Below are 23,168 nucleotides of genomic sequence, written 5' to 3' on the forward strand. Positions count from 1 at the left end.
GACAGATGATACATCTTACAATCAATCTAGTGTGAAACCAAGATGAGCTGAGAACTAAACAATAATTCCGGAGTTGTTAGACTTGATTTTCATGAACAAGGTCCATTTAGAGACCTGGAGTTCTACCAATGTGTCACTAAGTGTTGTAGTGGCTACAAGCACCCTCCAAAAATTTTCCTTAGCCCATTTTGCAGCCTCCCTACCAACCTTTCACAACACCTTGTCTTGCTTCGTGAAGTACACAAGCTTAAGTGTTTTTCATGCACAAAGGCAGCCTGTCGATCACAACTTGATGCATTTCCCTCACAAGTTTTTCACCCAGACTTCATCCAACTGCAGGCTGAGAAGCTTCCCTACGAAAATTGTGCATTTCTGGAGGGAAACTAGCCTTCCCTCCATAATTTGCGCAATTTTGTTTGGCAGCCTGTTGGACTCCAGAATTACACAATTCTGCCAGCCAACACTCCCAACAGGAATTGCACAAATTTCCCCAGCAAGGCTGCTTAGCTAAGAATTTGTGAAAATCTGGGCAACAGTCAGCTGCTCTGCCCAGAAATTGCACAAACCTTCTGGGCAGTCTAGCCATCTTCTAGCCAAAAATGCGCATTTTTCTCAAGAAGTTAAGCAGCTGCATGCATGAGCATTCCGGTTGACCGATTCCACCTGGGACCAAGGAAACTTGGCTTGCATGCGTGCATGACTTGCTCTTCCCGAAATAGTAAAAGGCATCCCATGATTCAGGGAGCTATTTTTAGCAACCGGGGGTTACATGCAAAGTTGTTTTAGAAACTTCCCTCCAAGTGTCGCTTTTTCCTAGATTTGTGGCATGTGCGTCATGAGCCCAAACTTATTTATTCGATGCATCAGAGCTCATTATTTCACATTGATCTTGGAGCTCTGACATCTGATAGCACATCCATGACTCTTCGACACATTCGACTCAACTATTCACAAGTAAGTGGCCTCAACTTGTATTTTTCAGCATTTCTATCACTTTTTGTGTATTCGCTTGTGTTAGTGTTGTTTGCTTGATTTATTTGAATGCTTGTTGTCATTTACATGTATATTATCTTATCCGAACATTGTTTCAGTTTTCATTGCTATATCACTAATGTCGCATGCATGAAACTGTTTTTCGCGAATGTTCGTCAAGCCGACGAACCACTTCACCCACATGCATGTTGATCTGTTTGCTAAATCTTTCATTCATGTTTTGCATGCACTGTCAATCACTTCTATTTTCACTTAGTGTCACCATGTATTCACTATCTTATTTGCTTTCAGTTGCATGTCGGCGAGTCGGGCTAACCTTGGCCCGGACTCTGCCTTCACTGAGACTACATTGCGCAATCTAGGGAAGGAAGGCTCTGCCTTCCTCTCCAAAAATGCACATTTCTACCCAGCACTACCCTCCAAGACTATTTTGCGCATTTTTGAGGGGTAGTGATTGCTGGCCCAGAAAATTGCGCAATGCAGTCCTTGAGCCTGCAGTCACTCCTAGTTGGAATTGCACATATTACAATCCAAACAGCCAGTCTGGATTGCACATTGCGCAGATCCAGCAGCTAGTCCTACCTCCCAGATAGCCTAGAATTCCTTTTGCACAGTTCTGGCAGCCAGTCACTAGCCTCCCAGAAGAAATTGCGCAATCTTGCCCATCAGTTTCCCAGGTATGTGATGTGTCCTTCCTCGAAGTTTCTTTGTTTCACTGACATATTTCCTGCCATGCATGTTTCTTGTCTCCAGATCTTTCAGGTGTTCATCTGTCTCAATGGCTTCCAAAAGAACAATATCAAAAGACACTAATGGAAATGTAGCTGGAGCAGCAGTTGAGAAAGTGTCCTCTAGTCTGCCGATCTATGAAGATACAAAGTTGTATCTAGACAAGGACATCAAACTGAAGTGGAAAGAGGTTAATGAAATATTTGCAGGCACATTTTGGGAACACCTCGAGGACCTTCAAGTGTATGTGAACATTCACAAGTCTGGATTGTACCAGATTGCATGCATATATCCCGTGTTCCCCTGTGCGGACATGATACACTAGATCGTCTCTCACACTGATCCCGAGATGATGACCTTGAGCAGTGTCAGTGGGATAAAGCTTGCAACCTTCTGGGAATGAGATTATGATGAGATGTATCAAATGTCAGAGCCCGTGACTATCATGGAGACTCCATTCAGCTTACCCAACAGTAGTGCTAACTCCATAGACATTCTAAAGAATTGGGTAAAGGAGCCAGCTCGATTTAGGTTGACACCCAACCAGGTCTACAAGACAAAGATACCAAGGAAGGTGTACCAAAACTTGATCATATTTTATTGTTGACTGTATTGCTAAGAAAGCACGGAAACCTTCCCAAAGAGTTCGGTGGTTGCACTGGACCAAGTGGCTAGAGAAGGAAAACCATGTAACTCGTCTAACATACAGGCTCATAAGCTGAAGGGACAAGTAGCAAAGGCTCGACAGTCACCCGGAGGTATGCATGTAGAGATTTACATGTCCACCTACATCCTAGATGTAGTCTATGCCTCACAAGAGTTCCCGGGCTTGGAGTGGACATGGTCATTGGTGAAGACTGTTCTGAACACATATTTCAAGCGAATACAGCTTCAAAGGAGTAATCACACAACTTTCTGATCATTTTGTCACCCCTGTGTACAAGATGATATTCGAACAAGATCCACCTTGCATGTCAAAGGAAGCAATGGAGGCATTGATAGGCATTGCAGAATGGTATGCCTCACCATCCAGCACTTTCATCTAAATGTTCAGTGTGGAGAAGCCTCTACATTTTCTGCCAAATTTTTCCTTGGACGTCCTTATCATGTAGGAAGTAGCATATAACATCTTGATGGGATTGATAGCTAGACTACATCAGAAGAAGAAGGAACCTTGGCATACTCTTTCGTTGCAGATTGGGTTATATGTGATCTGAAGTATCAAGCAAGCGGATGTTGAAGCAGAACTGGTGAAGAAGTACCCATTCGACCTCCAAAGCCACAATCTGTATGAAGGATCACTGCACAAGAGTTCAGTGCAACTGGATACACCAGGCATTTCATTGTGCCGAAGAGGACCCATGGAGATATTGCTACAGTTTCTTCAGAGCCAATGAACTGGTCGGCTTCGCAGTTGAGTGGTTAGCAAAGCATCATCACAAAGAGCACCAATAGTAGAAACAATGGCAATAGAGCCAAGCATACCAGTGCATGACCAAGAGAAGTGGAATATTGTCTATCACATGGAGGAGGAACAAAGCTACAAGTTTCGAGTAGATCCACTTGTAGAGAAAGAAGTTATGGCTATAGAGGCAAGAGGTAGCAGCAAGACAAGTGAATTGCACAAAGTCAGAAGGAGAATAAGAGAATAGAAGAAGTAGAAAAAGAGTTGCAAGAGCTGAGGGAGAAACTTCGAAAGGAACAAGAGCTGCGCAAATAAGAGAGGGAAGCGCAGCAACAACAGATACACCAAGGGGAACAACATGTGCAAACAGACGAATCAGTGCCCGTAAAAGTAGTTGATTCATCTGAATAGCTGGCATTAGGAAAAAAAAGTGAACCATCGCAAGGGAAATACTTCGCTCATGAGATAGAACAAGCACTTCAACAGCCGGATGCAAACATAGAGTAGCAGGAGTTGGAACAGGACACCGACCTCATGCCTCACCAAAAAGAGGTCGACTCACTCGCTTCAATGCATCTAGATGATGAGAATGTCTCGAATGACCAAGAAGGCACTGAGATCCTTGGTGTTCAGCTGGAAGAAGAGATGCACAACATCTCGTTTGATGAATCCCAACAGAGAGTTGTGTAGTATCGCAGAGTGTCAACTCTGGAGGATCAAACATCTCCTATGCAAGTTGAGGAATGTGTGATCGTGACTGATGTGCGCAAACATCCAGCTACCTTGGCCGATGCAACCAGAGTGTATGCTGAAGCCACTAGCTCAAGTGTTCACTTCTTAATAGCTGAGAATGAGCGAATGGCAAAGAAACTATAAACGAACAAGCAAGGAGGAGACTTGGTAACAATATCTGCCCAAGATGAACTGAATAAGGAAATACTAGATGAAGTATTTTCCCTTGACACAGTTATGTGAGCATGCTACTCCAACTTTGGTACCATGCACAAGGTAGTTGTCCATCTCAACGGATGGCAGCAGCGATGTGCTAGAAGAGAACGCATCTTGACGAACATGCATGCTGTTGTTGATGACATGAAAACATGGATGATGAAGTACAAGGGAGCCCCACTTTACTTGCCTAAGATGATGATGGTCAATGTGGTCGAGCTGAAGGCACATATCCAGAGTTAGATCCATAATTATGAAGAGCTCCCACAGTTCATCACTAGCATACAGGCCTCCCATGAATGAGTATTCAAGAGTATGTATGTTGTGGTGCGCACTCATGCGATCCCATCAATCAAGACTCTCACCCAGGTGAACACAAAGAAGCAATTCTGGCTAGAGCTTGACTCGTACTTCAACACATTGATGTGCATCGCCACTAGCCCAGACTTGCATATCAATGCAAACATCATGCACAAGTATGTTGTTGGTCTAGCCACATTGAAGACAATGATGCGCATGCTTTTATAGGAGTTAGATAGAGGAGCCCGATCAGTGTACCCGTATGCTATGGAGGCAAAGGTCAGGTTTTAGATGGATGTCACTGTGGAACACACGGATACTATCATGGACTACAGATCTAAGCATCAATATGTTATTGTTGATTAGTATGAGGATGTTGAGCAGTTGGACTTCTATAGTGGTCTAAGTCAGAGTGATGTCTAGTTTCACTTGCTTAAGCCATTGTGTTCACATGGGTACATGTGCATTGTAATGTTGAGTCATGTCAAGTGTAAGTCAAGTGTCAATAGTGGATGTAATAGTCATAGAGTAGGTGAAGAGTCATGAGGGTAGTTGAACAATCACAAAGGGGAATATCAAGGGCCACCCCACCCTTTGCTATAAATAGTCCCTCATAACTCATTGTATAGGCATTTGGTCAACCAAACTTCTTATAAGACTATAGTGGAAAGAGCTTGGACAGTATTGTAACGTGCCTTGGCTTCTCCACTACACGGAGCTAGTTCATCTCTTTGGAGGAGAAGGCAGATGTGGCTATAATGTTCCACTGTTGTGCTAGCAGGTTTACATGGATGTAATGTATGATTGGAACTTACACTTCTTTATATAATAAGAGACAACATGTTTTCATGCATATGTTGTTATTGTAGGTTGACTGTTCCAGTTGCTTTAGTGATGTATGTTGTTTAACTTACGAAGTTGTGTATGAACACTTTTGTATGCAATTATATGAATCTTGTTGCGGATGTTTTGTTGGTTTAACCATCACTTTGGATTGCTAAACTGACCTGCTTTCTAGTTTGTGATGCATCTTCTCTCATGTGTTCCCTTCCCAACTGAGTACACTTATAGGTTTCCAAGGCGTGAATTGATCTCAACCCACCTATGATAGAAACCTCTCATACACCTTCCTTGACTCACTATAGTGGTCACACCCTTGCTATTGATAGAGTTATCTTACTTGCCTCTATGTGACATCGTGGTCAAGGCATTACCATACGACCCACTGCTGGGAATCCTACACCAAATGGTCTGAGGTCTAATTGGGACTTCTTACTGGGGAGATCCCCTTGACATGTTGGTAGTTCCAACACTGTCAACATTTTTGGCACTAGAAGGAGGACTAGATGACAAGCTATGTCCTCTCATCCAGTTTTGAACCTTTGCATACCTTTCATGGATTCTTGCACTTTTCACCCTCTGTGATATTTTTCAAATTGTGAAGATGTCTCCATCACGGGGGAGTTTTTTGATCTCTTTTCCACTTACACGTATGATGGTGAAGGCGAAGTGGCCTGGCTTGAGTACTTACATGACTTTGTTTCCATGCTTCATGAGGAAGATGGGTGTTCTGACGAACAGGCCAGCTTGCTTCTTGCACAAACACTTCACGAATCTCCACGTTGATGGTTGCTCAGCCTACCGGCTGACAGCGTGCACTCACTTGAGTATTTTTGTGATATCATTGAAGACACTTTCTATCATTTTGATCCAGAACATCATGACTAAAAACGGTTACACCAATAGAAGGCTTCGCATAAATTGGTTATTAATTTTTGGCAATGCTTCCGTGACTTGCAGTTTCAAGCTTCGAGGAGCCAGATGAAATTTGCCTATCTTTGGGACCGGTTCGAGTATTGCCTTAAGAAATATGCCCATCCCAAGATGAAGCTTGATATCAAGCCTCATTCAACATTCTTCATTGATGGAGCTACCCAATCACATGTGGATGCGGTCACTATCTCGAATGACTGTCTGCCTTCCTCTCATTCAATAACTCCACCACTATCTAGTGATGTTGAAGACCATGCTCACACACCTGTTCATCTTTCACATTCTCCCAACATCACTTCTCTCAATTTTCACATAGATTTGGTTGAGCCCTTCGAGTTCTCATATGCATTATGTTCTATGACCTTCGTCTTTGCACTCAAGTTTTCCTCCAAATGATATTGTCTTGTGTTCATCCATTCCGTACTATTCACTTGTTGTGAACGACGAACAACCCATTGATGGAGTTAGTGTTGCACAACCAACATGTGCTCTCATTCATGAAGAGTATGAGTGGGAGCTTGAGCGTCAACACTCAGTGAAGGATAACTCCCTTTTGTTCGAGCCCCCTCCATTATTTCGTAACATCTTTAGTGAACCTGCCATCCATGATTTTGCATGTGTGTCTTCATCCATGAATGGAACCATTGTTGATCACTCGCAAGACTCACCGGATGTTGGTCCATCATTTGATAATCAAGAGGATAATCTATTCATTGAAAATCCACTTGATCTTTCATCTGTACTTTTTGGAAACATAGAGGATGAGTTTGTTCGCTTTTCATCTACCCCTTTGTTCGATTCGTCTGATCATGAAGATGCCGATGAAATCATTGATTCTTTTGATCATGATGGTCATGATCCATTTGTTTCCATATTTTATCATGATCATGAATGTGTCACAGTTGATCTTTCGAAGTCACCGGTTTATGATGATCTATAAGATGATGAAATTGAAACACCCAAGATTGTCGAGGAACTTCAACACGAGCTGATGGTAATGTTAGGTCCTCGCTCTCTTGGGATTAGTCTCACTTCTGATCATGAAAATATTCAATCACCCAAGGCTCCTCATCACTCATATGTATGCATTGAAGATCCATCTCACACACAAATCATATTTCCTCCACTCGACCTACACGATCCCATCGATAATGCATTGGAGGAATCCTACATTGCAAGCACTCGTTCGCGACACAATTTATCTTTGTTTCTTTCGTTTTCTTGCATGTCTCAGTCAAGAGTGTGCTTGTGCTTCAAAGTTGCACGTAGTGTCACACAGCACCATGATAAGTCCATGGACTTCTCATCATGCATTCGTACTCACTTATGTCCTGTGGGCACTGTCAAACATGAAGTGTGGTTGTCTTCATTGTTATATCTTTCTTGCTTGTTGGTTTGCACAACTGGGTTGCTCACAGACCAAGCCTTCAACAACATGGGTCAACCAATGCGACAATGGCTACATTGGAAATATCACTTCACGTGATCAAGCCCATGCACCATTAGTCTAGGAGTAGGAGTAGTGTTTTCTTTCAGTCAGTGTGCTTGCATGCTTGTTTTCTTATTTGCTTATTTTCTTGTTTGTCTCCTTGCTTGTTCGCTTACTTGCTTTGCTTTTACTTTTACTTCTTCTCTTGCTTTGCTTTGTAGTTTGTTAGTTTGCTTATTTTGTATAGTTCATTTGTTTTGTTCATAGGTTAGTTTTGCATGAAACTATGTATGACTCTTGAAACAAGCCGGGTGAAGTACAAGAGGGCTTGTACAATTATTGCTACCTGGTTATCTGTCATCTTGCCTCTGTATGAAGAGCTTGTTACTTTTAGTCCATGATACGTCGAAGGAAAATACGTATTGTTCAAAGTGAACCTTGGTGAAAACACAACACTTATGCGCTAATTAGTGTCACCTTCTCTAGTCGGTTGTTTTGGGTTAACCCTTGTCAACTCAGTCAAGTAGCGTAAGGTGGGGGGGAACCTTAACAGGCACGTCAGAGATACAGTAAACTACTTCTCTGCTGGAACAACCTCTTCTGCTTTCAATAATTCAGGATCCCTCTTCCACATCTGAAATGAACAAGTGCTATGCACAATGAAAAAATGAAAAGTCAAAAAATTCAAAATGAAAAATGAATAAGGCGAAGGAAGAGAAAGGCTTGCTGTGCAGGGAGGTGATGCAAGTAACTCCGCCGGGGTACTGACCAGGTTTGTTGGTAGCGGAGTCATGCTTGTGTTCCTATGTGACTCCGTCGAGGTACTATCCAGACTTGCTAGAATCTGAGCAACACCAGAGATGAAACTAAGACTCTGAAGACTATACTGCTTATGCACCAATATACCCCTCAACCCCAATCGAAACAACTATGTTGCCTTGGCTTGAATGTGTGTCAATCGACCAAGAGCTTGACAGATGCTACATCTTACAATCAAGCTAGTGTGAAACCAAGATGAGCTGAGAATTAAACAATACTTCTGGAGGTGTTAGACTTGGTTTTCATGAACAAGGGTCGTTCATAGAGCTGGTGTTATGCCAATGTGTTGCCAAGTGTTGTAGTGGCTACAACCACCCTCCAAAATTTTTTCTTAGCCCTTTTTGGAGCCTCCCTACCAACCTTTCACAACACCTTGTCTTGCTTCGTGAAGTACATAAGCTTCTATGTTTTTCATGCACAAAGGAAGCCTGTCGATCACAACTTGATGCATTTCCATCACAGGCTCTTCACCTGGACTTGGTCTAGTTGTAGGTTGAGCATCTTCCCCAATAAAATTGCACATAACTAGAGGGAAACCATCCTTCCCTCTAGAAATTGAGTAATTATATTTGGCAGCCTGCTGAGCTCCAAAATTGCGCAATTCTGCCAGCCAACACTCCCATCAGGAATTGCGCAAATTTCCCCAGCAGGGCTGTTCAGCCTAGAATTTATGCAAGTATGGGTAGTAGTTAGATGCTTTGCTTAGAAATTGCACAAAGCTCCTGGGAAGTCAACCCAGCTCCCAACCAGAAATGCGTATTTTTCTCAAGCAATTGAGCAACTACATGCATGAGCAGTCTGGTTGACCAGTTCCACCCGGGACCAAGGAAACTTGACTTGCATGCATGCATGACTTGCTCTTCCTAGAATAGAAAAAGGAAACATGAAAAAGGCATCCCATGATTCAGGGAGCTATTTTTAGCAGTCGGGGGTTACATGCAAAGTTGTTTTAGAAACTTCCCTCCAAGTGTCGCTTTTTCCTAGATTTTTGGCATGCGCATCATGAGCCCAAACTTATTTATTCGACGCATTAGAGCTCATTATTTCACATCAATCTTGGAGCTCTAACATCCCACAACACATCTAGGACACTTAGACACATCTGTCTCTGCTATTCACGGGTAAGTGGCCTCAACTTATCCTTTTCAACATTTCTGTCGCTTTTTGTGTATTCACTTCTGTGAGTGATGTTTCCTTGATTTCTTTGAATGATTGCTATCATTTACATGTGTAATATCTTGTCCTAGCTCTCTTTGATTTTTGTTACTATCTCACAGTTGTCGCATGCATGAAACTGTTTTGCATGAATGTTCACCGAGCCGACGAACCGCTTCACCCACATGCATGTTGATCTGTTTGCTGAATCTTTCATTCATGTTTTGCATGCACTGTCAACCACTTCTGTTTTCACTTAGTGTAACGATGCATTCATTGTCTTAATTGCTTTCATTTTCCCGTCGGCGAGTCGGGCCAACCTTGGCTGGAGTCTGCCTTCACTGAGACTGCATTGCGCAATCTGGGGAAGGAAGGCTCTACCTTCCTCTCTAGAAATGAGCATTTCTGCCCAGCACTACCCTTAAGGATTGTTTTGCGTATTTCTAAGGGGTAGTGACTCCTAGCCTAGAAAATTGCGCAATGCATTCCTTGAGCCTGTAGTCACTCCCAGCTAGAATTGCGCATTGTGGAATCCCAGCAGCTAGTCTGGATTGCGCATTGTGGAGAGCCAGCAGCCAGTCCTCCCTCCATGACAACCCAAACTTCCTTTTGTGCAGTTTTGGCAGCTAATCACCAGCCTCCCAGAAGAAAATGCACAATATTGCCCATCATTTTCCCAGGTATGTGATGTGTCATTCCCTGAAGTTGTTTTGTTTTCACTCACAGATTTCTAGCCATGCATGTTGCATGTCTCCAGATCTTTCAAGAGTTCATCTTTCTCAATGGATTCCAAGAGAACAAGATCACAAGACACTGATGGAAATGCAGCTCGAGCAGTGGTTGAGCAAGTATCCTCTAGTCTGCCGATCTATGAAGATACAAAGTTGCATCTAGGCAAAGACATCAAACTGAAGTGGCAAGAGGTTAATGAAATATTTGTAGGCACTTTTGGGAACACCTTGAATATTGTCAGGTGTACATGAACATTCACAAGTCTAGCTTGTACTGGATTGCATGCATATATCACGTGTTCCCAAGCGCAAACATGATACACTGGATCATCTCTCACATTGATCCTGAGACGATGACCTTGAGGAGTGTCAGTGGGATGAAAATTGGGAACTTCTGGGAATGAGATAATGAAGAGATGTATCAGACGTCAAAGCCCGTGACTGTCATGGAGACTCCATTAAGCTTACCCAACAGCAGTGCTAACTCCATAGACATTCTAAAAAATTGGGTAAAGGAGCTAGCTCAATTCAGGTTGACACCCAACCAAGTCTACAAGACAAAGATACTAAGGAAGGCATACCGATACTGGATGATATTTTATTGTTGACTCTATGGCCAAGAAAGCACGAAAACCTTCCCACAGAGTTGGGTGGTTGCACTGGACCAAGTGGCTAGAGAAGGAAAGCCATGTAACTGGTCCAGCATACTGGCTCCTCTACTGAAGGGACAAGTAATGAAGACTCGAAAGTCACCTGAATGTATGCATGCATAGATTTATGCCCAATATGAGTTCTCGGGCTTGGAGTGGGCATGGTCACCAACGGAGACTACTATGAACACATATTTCAGGTTGTCCTTTGAATGTAGCTTCAAAGGAGTAATCACACGGTTGTTCGATCATTTTTCGCCCCTGTGTACAAGATGATATTTGAACATGATCCACCCTACATGTCAAAGGAAGAAATGGAGGCATTGATAGGCATTGCAGATTGGTATGCCTCATCGTCTGACACTTTCATTTGAATGTTCAGTGCGGAGAAGCCTCTGCATGTTCTGCCAAATTTTTCCTTGGACATATTTGTCATGTAGGAAGTATCATATCACATCTCCGTGAGATTGACATCTAGATTGGAAGAATGCACCTTGGCCTACTCTTCCATTACGGATTGGGTTATATGAGATTCAGAGTATCAAGCAGGAAGATGTCGAAGCAAAACTGATAAAGAAGTACCAATTTGACCACCAAAGCTACAATTTGTATGAACCACGTTATATTGTGAAGGATGACTGCACGAGAGTTCAGTTCAACTAGATCCATAGGGAATTTCATTGGGCCGAGGAGGACCCATGGAGATATTGCTACAGGTTCTCCAGACCCAATAAATTGCTGACTTCCTTGTGGAGTGGTTGGCGAAGCAGTGTGAAGTAGCATCACAGAGAGCACCAGCAATAGCAGCAGTGGCAGCAGAGCCAAGCATACTAGTATGCGACAAAGGGAAGAGGAAGATTTTTGATCACATGGAGGAGGAACAAAGCAACAAGTTTCAAGCAGATCCACTCATATTGAAATAATCTATGAATATAGAGGCAAAGAGGTAGCAACGCGACAAGCGAATCACATGAAGGCAAAAATACAAGAAGAGAATGGAAGAAGCAGAGAAGGAGTTGCATGAGCTAAGGGAGAAACTTCGAAAGGAACAAGAGCTACACAAATAGGAGAGGGAAGCTCAGCAGCATCAGATACAATAGGGGGTGCAACATGTGCAAACAAACAAAGCAACACCCATACAAGTAGTTGATTCATCTGAACAACTAGATTTTGGCGAAAAGGGTGAACCATCGTAGGGGCAAGACTTCTCTCATGAGATAGAACAAGCACTTCAACAACTGGATGCAAACATGGAGTAGCAGGAGTTGGAATAGGACACCGACCTCATGTCTCACCACAAAGGGGTCGACTCACCCACTTCAATGCATCCAGATGATGAGAAAGTCTCGGATGAACAAGGAAGCACTGAGATCCTTGGTGATCGTCTAGAAGAAGATATGCACAACATCTCATTTGATGAATCCCAATAGAGAGTTGTGCAGTATCACAGAGTGTCAACTCTAGAGGATCAAACATCTCCTGTGCAATTTGAAGAACGTGTGATCATGACTGATGTGCCCAAACATCCAGCTACCTTGGATGATGCAACCAGAGTGTATGCTGAAGCCACTATCTCAAGTGTTCACTTCCTAATAGTTGAGAATGAATGAATGGCAAAGAAACTATAAATGACCAAGCAAGGAGGAGACTTGGTGACAATATCTACCCGAGCTGAACTGAAGAAGGATATATTAGATGAATAATTTTCCCTTGACACAGTTATGTGAGCATTGTACTCCAATTTTGGTACCATGCACAAGCCAGTCGTCCATCTCAATGGATGGCAACAACAATGTGCTAGAAGAGCACTCATATTGACGAACGTGCATGCTGTTGTTGATGACATCCAAACATGGATGATGAAGTACAAGGGAGCCCGACTTCACTTGCCTAAGATGATGAGGGTCAATGCGGTCAGGCTGAAGGCATGTATTCGGAGTCAGATCTGGAATTATGAAGATCTCCCGCAGTTCATCACTAGCATATACGCCTCCCATGCATGAGTATTCAAGAGTATGTATGTTGTGGTGCACACTCATGCGATCCCATCAATCGGGATTCTCACCCAGGTGAAGACAAAGAAGCAGGTCCAACTAGAGATTGACTCGTACTTCGACGTGTTGATGCGCATCACCAATAGCCCAGACTTGCATATCAGTGCAAACATCATGCACAAGTATGTTGTTAGTCTGGCCACATTGAAGACAACGATCTGCATGCTTTTATACGAGTTGGATAGAGGAGCCCGAGTAGTGTACCCATATGCTATGGAGGCAAAGGTCAAGCTTTAGATGGATGTCACCGTGGTATGCATGGACACTATCAGGGACTATAGAGCTTAGCATCAATATGTTACTATTGATCAACATGAGGATGTTGAGCAGTTGGACTTCTATACTTGTCTAAGTGAGAGTGATGTCTAGTTTGGCTTGCTCAAGCCATTGTGTTCACATGGGTACATGTGCATTGTAATTTTGAGTAATGTCAAGTGTAGGTAAAGTGTCAATAGTGGATGTAATAGTCATAGAGTAGGTGAAGAGTTATGAGGGTAGTTGAACAGTCACAAAGGGGAATGTCAAGGGCCACCCCACCCTTTGCTATAAATATTTCCTCATAACTCATTGTATAGGCTTTTGGTCAACCAAGCTTTTGATAAGACTATATTGGAAAGAGCTTGGATAGTACTATAACGCACCATGGCTTCTCCACTACATAGAGCTAGTTCATCTCTTTGGAGGAGCAGGTGGATGTGGTTGTAATGTTCCACTATAGGGGCTAGCATGTTTACATGGATGTATTGTATGATTGGAACTTACACTTCTTTATATAATAAGAGACAACACTTTTCATGCATATGTTTTTATTGTAGTTGGATTGTTCCGGTTGCTTTAGCAATGTATGTTGTTTAACATACGAAGTTGTGTGTGAAAACTTTTGCATGCAATTATATGAATCTTGTTGCACATGTGTTGTTGGTTTAACCATCACTTTGGATTGCTAGACTGACCTGCTTTCCATCTTGTGATGCATCTTCGATCATGTGTTACCTTCCCAACTAAGTACACTTACAGGTTTCCAAGGTGCACACTCATCTCAACCCACCTGTGATAGAAACCTCTCATACACCTTACTTGACTCACTGTAGCAGTCACACCCTTGCTACTGAAAGAGTTATCTTACTTGCCTCTGTGTGACATCGCGGTCAAGGCATTACCATACGACCCACTGCTCGGACTCCTACACCAAATGGTCTGAGGTCTGATTGGGACTTCTTACCTAGGAGATCCCCTTGACATGTTGGTAGGTCTAGCACTATCAACATTTCTAGCACTAGAAGGAGGGCCAGATGACAAGCTATGTCCTCTCATCCAGTTTTGAACCTTTGCATACCTTTCATGGATTCTTGCACTCTTCACCCTCCATGATGATTTTCGAATCGTGAAGATGTCTCCATCATGGGGGGGTTTTTCGATCTCTGTTCCACTTACATGTACAATGGTGAAGGCGAAGTGGCTTGGCCTGAGTACTTACATGACTTTCTTTCCATGCTTCATGAGGAAGATGGGTGTTCTAATGAATAGGCCAGCTTGCTGCTTGCATAAACACTTCTTGAATCTCCACCTCGATGGATGCTCAGCCTACCGACTGATAGCGTGCACTCACTTGAGCATTTTTGTGATCTCATTGAAGACACTTTCTATCATTTTGATCCAGACCATCTTGACCGAAAACTGTTACAACAACGAAAGGCTCCACATGAATCGATTATTGATTTTTGGCAATGCTTCCGTGACTTGCAGTTTCAAGCTGTGAGGAGCCAGATGAAATTTTCGTATCTTTGGGACTAGTTCGAGTATCGCCTTAAGAAATTTGTCTGTCCCAAGATGAAGCTTGATATCAAGCCTTGCTCAACATTCTTCATTGATGGAGTTGTACAATGTCATGTGGATGCGATCACTATCACGACTAATTGTCTGCCTTCCTCTCATTCAACAGCTCCACCACTTCCTAGTGATGTTAAAGATCATGCTCACACACTTGTTCATCTTTCACATTCTCCCAACATCACTTCACTCAATTTTCACGTAGATTTGGTTGAGTCCTTCAAGTTCTCATATGCATTCTGTTCTACGACCTTCGTCTTTGCACTTGGGTGTTCCTCTAGATGATATTGTCTTGTGTTCATCCATTCCATACTCTTCACTTCTTGTGAACAAGGAACAACCCATTGACGGAGTTACTGTTGCACAACCAACATGTGCTCTCATTCATAAAGAGTATGAGTGGGAGCTTGAGCATCAGTACTCGATGAAGGAGAACTCCCTTCCATCCGAACCCCCTCTGTTATTTCCTAACATCTTTGGTGAACCCGCCATCCATCATTTCATATGTGTGTCTTCATCCACAAATGCACCCATTTTTTATCACTCGCAGGACTCACCAGATGTTGGTCCATCATTCGATAATGGAGAGGATAAGCTATTCATTGAAAATCCACTTGATATTTCATCTATCTTTCCTGGAAACACAGAGGATGAGTTTGCTTGATTTTCATCTACCCCTTTTTTCAATTCGTCTGATCATGAGGATACCAATGAAATCATTTTTTTTCTGATCATGGCGGTCATGATCCATTTGTTTCCATATTTGATCATGATCATGAATGTATCACAGTTGATCTTTCGAAGCCACCAGTTTATGATGATTTATCTGATGATGAAGTTGAAACACCCAAGACAGTCAAGGCACTTCAGCCCGAGCTTATGGTTATGTTATGTCCTTGCTCTCTTGGGATTAGTCTCACTTACGATCATGAAACTGTTCAATCACCCAAGGCTCCTCATCACTCATATGTATGCATTGAAGATCCATCACACACATAAATCATATTTCCTCTACTCGACCTGCACGATCCCATTTCTCATGCATTGGAGGAATCTTACATTGCAAGCATTCGTTTGCGACGAAAGTTATCTTTGTTTCTTTCATTTTCTTACATGTCTCATTCAAGAGTGTGCTTGTGCTTCAAAGTTTCACGTAGTGTCACACAAACCATGATAATTCCACGGACTGCTCATCATGCATTTGTACTCACTTATGTCCTGTGGGCACTGTCAAACACGAAGTGTGGTTGTCTTCATTTTTATATCTTTCTTGCTTGTTGGTTCGCACAGCTGGGTTGCTTGTGGACCAAGCCTTCACCAACATGGGTCAACCAATGCACCGGTGGCTTATGCAGTACTTCGGTGCATTGGAAATATCACTTCACGTGATCAGGTCCATGCACCGTTAGTGTAGGAGTAGGAGTAGTGTTTACTTTTAGTGAGTGTGCTTGCATGCTTGTTTGTTTATTTGCTTATTTTCTTGTTTGACTACTTGCTTGTTTTCTTACTTGATTTTCTTTTACTTTTGCTTCTACTCTTGCTTTGCTTTGCAGTTTGTTAGTTTGCTTGTTTCGTATAGTTCGTATGTTTCGTTCATCGGTTAGTTTTTCATGAAACTATGTATGACTCTTGAAGCGAGCTGGGTGAAGTACAAGAGGGCTTGTACAACTATCACTACTTGGTTACCTATCATCTTGCCTCTGTATGAAGAGCTTGTTACTTTTAGCCCGTGATACGTCAAAGGAAAATACTTACTGTTCAAAGTGAACCTTGGTGAAAACACAACGCTTATGTGCTAATTAGTGTCACCTTCTCTATTCAGTTGTTTATGGGTTAACCCTTGTCAGCTCAGTCAAGTAGAGTAAGGCAAGGGGGAAAACCTTAATAGGCACGTCAGAGATACAATAAACTACTTCTCCGCTGGAACAACCTCTTCTGCTCTCAATAAGTTGGGATCCCTCTTTCACCTCTAAAATGAACCAGTGTTATGCACAATGAAAAAATGAAAAGTCAAAAAATTCAAAATTAAAAATGAATAAAGCGAAAGAAGAGAAAGGCTTCCTGTACAGGGAGGTGATGCAAGTAACTCCGCCTGGGTACTGACAAGGCTCGCTGGCAGTGGAGCCATGCTTGTGTTCCTACGTGACTCCGTTGGTGTACTGTCCAGGCCTGCTGGAAGCGGAGCAACACCAGAGATGACACTAAGACTCTGACTACTATATTGCTTATGCACCAATATACCACTCAACCCCAATCAAAACAACTGTGTTGCCTTGGCTTGGAATGTGTGTCAATTGACCAAGAGCTTGACAGATGCTACATCTCACAATCAAGCTAGTGTGAAACCAAGATGAGCTGAGAACCTAATAATACTTCCGGATGTGTTAGACTTGCTTTTCACGAACAAGGTCCATTCAGAGAGCTAGAGTTCTACCAATGTGTTAACAAGTGTTGTAGCGGCTACAACCACCCTCCAAAATTTTTCCTTAACCCGTTTGGAGCCTCCCTACCAACCTTTTACAACACCTTGTCTTGCTTCGTGAAGTACACAATCTTCAGCATTTTTCATGCACAAAGGTAGCCTGTCGATCACAACTTGATGCATTTCCCTCACAAGATCTTCACCTGGACTTGGTCCAGCTATAGCTTGAGAAGCTTCCCCAAGAAAATTGCACATTACTGGAGGGAAATGAACCTTCCCTCTAGAAATTGTACAATTCTGTTTGGCAGCCTACTGGGCTCGGAATTGTGCAATTCTGCCAACCAACACTCCTAGCAGGAATTGCGCATATTTCCCCAGCACGATTGCTCCACCCAAAATTTGTGCAAATATGGGCAGTATTCAGCTGCTCTGCCCAGAAATTGCACAAATCTCCTAGGCAGTCAGCCCAGCTCCCAACCAGAAATGTACATTTTTCTCAAGCAGTTGAGCAACTACATGCATAAGTAGTCCGGTTGACCAATTCCGCCTGGGACCAAGGAAACTTGACTTGCATGCATGCATGACTTGCTCTTCCCGAAATAGCAAAAGGAAACATGCAAAAGGCATCCCATGATTTAGGGAGCTATTTTTAGCAATCAGGGGTTACATGCAAAGTTGTTTTAGAAACTTCCCTCCAAGTGTCGCTTTTTCCTAGATTTGTGGCATGCGCGTCATGAGCCCAAAATTATTTATTTGACGCATTAGAACTCATTCTTTCACATTGATCTTGGATCTTTGACATCCTACTGCACATCTAGGACTCTTCGACACATTCATCTCAACTATTCATGGGCAAGTGGCCTCAACTTGTCTTTTTCAGCATTTCTGTCGCTTTTTGTGTATTCACTTGTGTGAGTGTTGTTTGCTTGATTTCTTTGAGTGCTTGCTGTCATTTACATGTGTACTAGCTTGTCCTAGCTCTCTTTTAGTTTTTGTTGCTATCTCACTATTGTCGTATGCATGAAACTGTTTTGCATGAACGTTCGTCGAGCCAGCGAACCGCTTCACCCACATGCATGTTGATTTGTTTGCTGAAGCTTTCATTCATGTTTTGCATGCACTTTCAATCACTTCTGCTTTCACTTATTGTCGCCATGCATTCGTTGTCTTATTTTCTTTCATTTTCCCATAGGTGAGTCAGGCCAACCTTGGCCGGACTCTACCTTCACTGAGACTACATTGCACAATCTAGGGAAGGAAGGCTCTGCCTTCCTCTCCAGAAATGTGCATTTCTTCCCAGCACTGCCATCAAGGACTATTTTGCGTATTTCTGAGGGGAAGTGATTGCTGGCCCAGAAAATTGCGCAATGCAATCCCTGAGCCTGCAATCACTCCCAGCTAGAATTACGCATTGTGGAATCCCAACAGCTAGTCTGGATTGTGAATTGCGCAGATCCAACAACCAATCCTTCGTCTAGGACAGCCATACTACCTTTTGCGTAGTTGTGGCAGCTAGTCACCATCCTCCCAGAAGAAATTACGGAATCTTTCCCATTAGTTTCTCAGGTATGTGTTGTGTCATTCCCTGAAGTTGTTTTGTTTTCACTAACAGATTTCTAGCCGTGCATGTTGCTTGTCTCCACATCTTTCAAGTGTTCATATTTCTCAATGGCTTCCAAGAGAACAGGATCATAGGACATTGATGGAAATGTAGCTGGAGCATCAGTTGAGAAAGTGTCCTTTAGTCTGCCGATCTATGAAGATACAAAGTTGTATCTAGACAAGGACATCAAACTGAAGTGGCAAGAGGTTAATGAAATATTTGCAAGAACTTTTGGGGAACACCTCGAATACCGTCAGGTGTATGTGAACATTCAATAGTCTAGCTTGTACTATATTTCATGCAGATATCACGTGTTCCCAAGCGTGGACATGATACACTGGATCATCTCTCACACTGATCTCGAGATGATGACCTTGAGCAATGTTAGTGGGACAAAGATTGCAACCTTCTAGGAACGAGATTATGATGAGATGTATCATATGTCAGAGCCCATGACTATCATGGAGACTCCATTAAGCTTACCCAACAACAGTGCTAACTCCAGAGACATTCTAAAGAATTGGGTAAAGGAGCCAGCTCGATTCAGGTTGACACCCAACCAAGTCTACAAGACAAAGATACTGGGGAAGGCGTACCAATACTGGGGAAGGCGTACCAAAGCACGGAAACCTTCCCACAAAGTTGGGTGGTTGCATTGGACCAAGTGGCTAGAGAAGGAAAACCATGTAACTGGTCTGGCATACTGGCTCATCTTCTGAAGGGACAAGTAACGAAGGCTCGACAGTCACCTATAGTTATGCATGCAGAGCTTTACATGTCCGCCTACATCCTAGATGTAGTCTATGCCTGATAGGAGTTCTCGGGCTTGGAATGGGTATGGTCACCGACGGTGATTGTTGTGAACACATATTTCAAGTTTTTTTCCGAATGTAACTTCAAAGGAGTAGTCACACAGTTGTCCGATCATTTTGTCGCCCCTGTGTACAAGATGATATTCGAACATGATCCACCCTACATGTCAAAGGAAGAAATGGAGGAACTGATAGGCATTGCAAATTGGTATGCCTCACCGTTCGACACTTTCATCTGAATGTTCAGTGCAAAGAAGCCTCTGCATGTTATACCAAAATTTTCCTTAGATGTACTTGTCATGCAGGAAGTATCATATCACATCTCAATGAGATTGACATCTAAACTGCATCGGAATAAGAAGGCACCTTGGCCTATTCTTCCGTTATGGATTGGGTTATATGAGATTCAGAGTATCAAGCAAGCATATGTCGAAGCAGAATTGATGAAGAAGTACCCATTCGACCTTCGAAGCTACAATCCATATGACCCACATTGCATTGTGAAGGATGACTACATGAGAGTTCAATTCAACTAGATCCACAAGGAATTTCATTGGGCCGAGGAGGATCCATGGAGATATTGCTACAGTTTCTCTAGACCTAATCAACAGTCGGCTTCACTGTGGAGAAGTTAGCGAAGTAGTGTGAAGCAACATCACGGAGAGCACCAACAGTAGCAGCAGTAGCGGAGTGGTAGTAGAGCCAAGCATACTAGTGATGACAAAGGGAAGAGGAAGATTTTCAATTACATGGAGGAGTAACAAAGTTGCAAGTTTTGAGCAGATCCACTCATAGAGAAAGCATCTACGGCTATAGAGGCAAAGAGGCAGCAGCGTGACAAGCGAATCACACAAAGGTAGAAATACAAGAAGAGAATGGAAGAAGCAGAGAAGGGGTTGCATGAGCTGAGGGAGAAACTCTGAAAGGAACAAGAGTTGCGCAAATAGGAGAGGGAAGCTCAGAAGCATCAGATACAACAGGGGGCACAACATGTGAAAATAGACAAATTAGCACCCGGACAGGTAGTTGATTCATCTGAACAAATGGCATTAGGCGAAAAAGGTGAACCATCATAGGGGCAACTCTTCTCTCATAAGATAGAACAAGCACTTCAACAGCTGGATGCAGACATGGAGCAGCAGGAGTTGGAACAGGACACTAACCTTATGCCTCACCACAAAGAGGTCGACTCACCTACTTCAATATATCCAGATGATGAGAAAGTCTCAGATGACCAAGGAGGCACTAAGATCCTTGGTGATTAGTTGGAAGAGGGGATGCACAACATCATGTTTGATGAATCCCAACATAGAGTTGTGCAGTCTCGTAGAGTGTCAAATTTGTAGGATCAAACATCTCCTGCGCAAGTTGAAGAAAGAGTGATCGTGACTGATGTGCGCAAATAACCAGCTACCTTGGCTGATGCGACCAGAGTTTATACCAAAGCGACTAGTTCAAGTGTTTGCTTCCTAATAGCTGAGAATGAGTGAATGGCAAAGGAACTACAAACAGCCAAGCATGGAGGAGACTTCGTGACAATTTCCACCCGAGCTGAACTAAAAAAGGAAATACTAGATGAAGTATTGTCCCTTGACACAATTATGCGAGCATTGTACTCCAAGTTTGGTAGCATGCACAAGGTAGTCGTCCATCTCAACGAATGGCAATAGAGATGTGCTAGAAGAGCACACATCTTTATGAATATGCATGCTGTTGTTGATGACATGCAAACATGAATGATGAAGTACAAGGAAGCCCCACTTCACCTGCCTAAGATGATGAGGGTGAATGCCGTCGAGCTAAAGGCATGTATTTAGAGTCAGATATGGAATTATGAAGAGCTCCCACAGTTCATCACTAGAATATAGGCCTCCCATGCATGAGTATTCAAGAGTATGGATGTTGTGATGCGTACTCATGCAATCCCATCAATCGGGACTCTCACCCAGTGGAAGTAAAGAAGCAGGTCCGACTAGAGCTTGACTCGTACTTCAACGAGTTGATGCGCATCACCACCAGCACAGACTTGCCTATCAGTGTAGACATCGTGCAGAAGTATTTTTTTGGTCCGTCCACATTGAATACAATGATGTGCATGCTTTTATATGAGTTGGACAGAGGACAGTGTACCCGGATGCTATGGAGGCAAAGGTTAGGTTTTAGATGGATGTCATCGTGGAACACACGGACACTATTAGCGACTACAAAGCTTGGCATCAATATGTTACTGTTGATTAGCATGAGGATGTTGAGAAGTTGGACTTCTATAGTTGTCTAAGTTAGAGTGATGTCTAGTTTGGCTTGCTTAAGCCATTGTGTTCACATGGCTACATGTGCATTGTAATGTTGAGTCATCTCAAGTTTAAGTCAAGTGTCAATAGTGGATGTAACAATCATAAAGTAGGTGAGGAGTCATTAGGGTAGTTGAACAATCACAAAGGGTAATGTCAAGGGCGACCCCACCCTTTTCTATAAATAGTCCTTCATAACTCATTGTTTAGGCTTTTGGTCAGCCAAGCTTCTGATAAGACTATCTTGGAAAGAGCTTGGATAGTATTGTAACTCACCTTGGCTTCTCCACTACACAGAGCTAGTTCATCTCTTTGGAGGAGCATACCAATGTGGTTGTAACATTCCACAGTTGGGGCTAGTATGTTTACATGGATGTATTGTATGATTGGAACTTACACTTCTTTATATAATAAGAGTCAGCACGTTTTCATGCATATGTTTTTACTGATGTTGGACTGTTCTAGTTGCTTTAGCAATGTATGTTGTTTAACTTACGTAGTTGTGTATGAACACTTTTGTATGAAATTATATGAATCTTGTTGTAGATGTGCTATTGGTTTAACCATCACTTTGGATTGTCGGACTGACCTGCTTTCCAACTTGTGATGCATCTTCACCCATGTGTTCCCTTCCCAACTGAGTACACTTATAGGTTGCTAAGGGGCACACTCATCTCAACCCACCTGTGTTAGAAAACTCTCATGCACCTTCCTTGAATCACTACAGTGGTCACACCCTTGCTACTGACAGAGTTATCTTACTTGCCTCTGTGCGACGTTGCAGTCAAGGAATTACCATACGACCCACTGTTAGGACTCCTACACCAAATGATCTGAGGTCTAATTGGGACTTCTTATCGGGGAGATCCCCTTGACATGTTGGTGGGTCCAGCACCATCAACACATTCATCTATGCAAGTATCTCCATTTGAAGCTTGTTTGGGTTATTTTCCAAAGTCTCCTCTGGATTTCATCTTTGGTAAGGATATTGCAGTAGACGGACATAGTGATGTGGACAAGGCCAATCATTTCATTAAACACATTCATCTAGTGCATCAAAGTGTACCGGAACCACTTGGGAAAAGAAAAGAAAAGTATAAAGAAAGGCATGAAAATCATCGAGTTTATCGTGATTTCCAAGTGGGAGATCAAGTTTGGTTGTATATCAGCAAGGAAAGACTTCAAGGTGAAGGTAAAAATCTGAAGGCAATCAGATGTGGCCCT

This window comes from Pinus tabuliformis, chromosome 5_1, assembly GCF_031772625.1.
Source record: "Pinus tabuliformis cultivar Carrire ecotype Pingquan chromosome 5_1, CPIR1, whole genome shotgun sequence".
Taxonomy (NCBI): Eukaryota; Viridiplantae; Streptophyta; class Pinopsida; order Pinales; family Pinaceae; genus Pinus; species Pinus tabuliformis.